Source organism: Vicia villosa, linkage group LG4 (assembly GCF_029867415.1).
Source record: "Vicia villosa cultivar HV-30 ecotype Madison, WI linkage group LG4, Vvil1.0, whole genome shotgun sequence".
Classification (NCBI taxonomy): domain Eukaryota; kingdom Viridiplantae; phylum Streptophyta; class Magnoliopsida; order Fabales; family Fabaceae; genus Vicia; species Vicia villosa.
The window spans coordinates 40,428,875-40,432,492 of record NC_081183.1 but is presented as its reverse complement, the minus strand read 5'-3'; positions in this window follow the sequence as shown (position 1 = coordinate 40,432,492).

The window sequence follows — 3,618 nt, the reverse complement described above, 5'->3', positions numbered from 1 at the left end:
CTCTTTGAAAGAAATTGTTCCACCGGATATCTGAATGAGACAAAGACATAATCCTGCGAGACCATTGCATCCTTTGTTCGTTTCTGAACATTGATCGGGGAAGGTGTAATGTAAACCATCTAACCAGTAGTGGTACACAGCACATAAGAGTTCCTCGTTTCTTCATGGTACGAGTGTGTAGAGAATGTAGAATGTCTCCCAACAAGGCAGGCACCGGGTTGCGGGTTAAGAAAATGTTGATAATGTGTACACTTATGAATTGGTCGGGATTAGGGAATAAAACCAACCCATAAATCAAAAGAGCCACAACTTCTTCAAAATCTAGGTAACTTCTGTTTTTTAGTAGTAATCGAGCCTTTTCCATTAAGAACTTAGCAAGCAAACCCTTGACTCCACTCTTTGTTTCCCAATTGGACTCAATTTCTGACTTTCGCAAATGTAAGGCAGCAACAATGATTTCAGGTTTTGGAATCTTTTCTAAACCAGTGAAAGGTAATTGATCTCGAACAGGTAACTGTCATACCCCAATTTTTGACCTAAGATACCACCTCATATCATCTGCATATGCATCATTTGCATCTCTAACAAATTGCATAGCTTGTGTTTGCTACTTGTGACTCAGCAGGGTTTAATCAAGAAATCACTCATCAGTACAAGCAACAATCAATTAGGGTTTTGTGTTCCCTTCATCTCAAAAGAACCATCTTCATCAACAATCAACATCTGGTCCTCAAAGATTCATTTCAACAAGCTCAGAGGCTTTGAATCAACCAGATTAGGGTTTTGACTGAAGATAGCACACCCCTGACTTTTGCTCAGGATTTGACCTAATGACTTGGGACATGACCTCAAGGCCCCAAGTACATCATTTTGACCTAATCTATTGACTCAAGACATCTCCAACACAGGGACTGATCAACAGTGAAATTTCAAATCATCAGATTAGGGTTTTGAACTATCAGGGACTGAAATCAGGGATCACATTTGGGAAACCCTAAAAATCCCCAGGAAGTCAATCAAAGGTTTCAATCATCCTCAAATAATCCCTATGACAACATCCAATGGAAATTACATCTCAATTCAAGATCCACAGTCATCAATTTCATCAGGTCGACAATTAGGGTTTTTGACCTAATTCACTGAACAATTGACCTTTTAACCAGAACATGGTGCCACAACTTAAACAATGGCTCAAGGTCCTCCAATACCTCAATATGATCCATTCATACCACTCATTTGATGAGGATAGCTTGATTCATTTGAAATCTCCAGAAACGCGATTCGTCTAAAAAAGTCAACTGCACAAGATCACCATTGACTTTTGGGGAATTTTGGTCAAACTTGACTTTTGAAGTTTTGAATCATCAATATATGATATATGAAGTCATTTGATCAAGAAAAATCAAGAAAATCAATCAAGAATCAAAAAGTCAAAAGTTTGACTTTCCATACTTAGAAAAATTCTAAGTGTTTTTCAATGGTTTTTTCCAAACTTTGGAAGGGAATAACTCAAAATTTCACCTTCAAACTGAAAAAAACTTCCAACATGAAAGTTGTAGATTTTGATCCAATGAACAACTTTGTCACATATAATTTTTTTCCAAAAGATCAACCATTTAAGAGATATGGAGCTTCAAAGTTGGTATCTTTTGAAAATTTCACTTAAAACCTCATTTTCTTCAAAGTTCATGGATCTTTTTCACCCATTTCCTTAAAGGTCTTGAAGAAACTTTCAACTAGGGTTTTGAAGTGTGTAATATGAGCTTTCCAAAATGTCTAAGAGCATGAAAAAATATGGAGTGTAGCCATGGTTTTGAATTTTGTCATTAGAGGTCATTATGCATGAAATTTCAAGCCATTTTCACAAAGTTCTTACACTACATGACCTATAATCCAAGTAATGATGCATAGAAGCAATAATTGAAAGATATTTTCTGATTTGAAGATCAGAATGCAAGAGGATAAGAAGCTTGGAAGAATGACCATGGTTAAGTTACTTTGACCATTTTTGCATTAAATGTAAAAGATTCCTTTTTATCTCTTAAGCCAAATCATCACTTCTTGATCAACTTGCAAAGGTCTGAGTTCAGAACTCTTGGCCTATAAATAGAGGTGCAAATCACTCTTCAAATCACACCAAAACCTCACAATTATAGGTTTTCTCTCTTCTTTCTTGAATTGCAAGTTTCATAGTTTTCAAAGAGGTAGAAAACTCAACCTCCAAACCTTTGAAGTTATGGCCAAAGTGATGGTTCTAGCAACTCATAAACATCATATGTGATGTGTCTGATCCATCCATACACCCCAAAAACACCCAAAACCCAGATTCACTCTTCAACCTCCATATGAACATGAAATGAACCTTATCATGTCAATTTCCATTCTAGCTCATCTCTGTCCAAACTATCACTTCTAACATCATCCATATATCACATATGAAGTATACAATCCATCACATATATCCAATAACCTCTGAATCATCAAGCTCGATTCATACTTGGTCCTACTGCAGATCGGGTTCCACCAACTGATCCAGATGTTTTCAATCCACTCCAAGCATTCAAACACCTTCCCTAAGGTCCATTAAAGTTATCCAGATCATCAAACAACTTCTGTAACAACTCTATTGCAGGATTCGATTCTCAGTTTGGCCGTTTTTGAAGGTAAGTGCTATCAACTTCAAACTCATACATACATGCATCAAAAATGAAAAATTGAGTTGCTATCTTGTTTATGCACTATCACTGATCAATAACCCTCAATCAATTTCACAATTCATCAATCATGCACGATTTCATGTTCAAATTCAGAATTAGGGTTCTTAGTGTTCATCACAAAATTGATCACCTTAGAGCAAAGATAAATGAATTATGAGGGCACCATCATGTTCCTCGTCCAAAACCGAGCGAGATAGACTATCTACTTGATCAAAACCACACAGATTTGGAGATTTTCAAAAATCAGTTAGGGTTGTGTTCTTGGCGCGTTTTTTGGTTTGAAAAATTCAAATATTTGTTTCAAAATATATTCAATTGAAGGCGTATGTATTACAAGCCAGAAGCGTGGCTCAGTTGGCAAGTGTTTTGGCTGGTGAGAGAGAGGGCGTGGGTTCAAACCCTGGCAGGACCAAACCATTTTTTTTACAACTATTTTTCTTCAATTTTTTACACAACTTCATCAATTAATTTAACCAATCAAATTAACTCATTTTAATTTCATTTTTTGTACACTCCTCATTTAATATATTTATTTTATGCATACCAAAAAAAATCACCAAAAAATATTTATTTAATACATTTTTAAATAGGTTTAAAATGACATGTTTTTTAAGTGTTTTTAAATACTTTAAATATTGTTTTTATTTGATTTTTCAAACCTAATCACTTGTAAATATTTTTTGTGATCAAACCCTAATTTTTTAGGTCTTAATTAAGCTTTAAAATTTGTTTTTTAACTTAATTAAGGTGACTTTTGTCAAAAATTCAAACCGTTTTAAAACAAGCGATCACGATTCTTTTCAAAACGATAAACCATTTCTTTTTGATTTTTCTTTTCAAAAGAAACTATTGATTAAATCTTTTTGATTGATCAATTGATTTTCAAAACGATGTGGGCCTC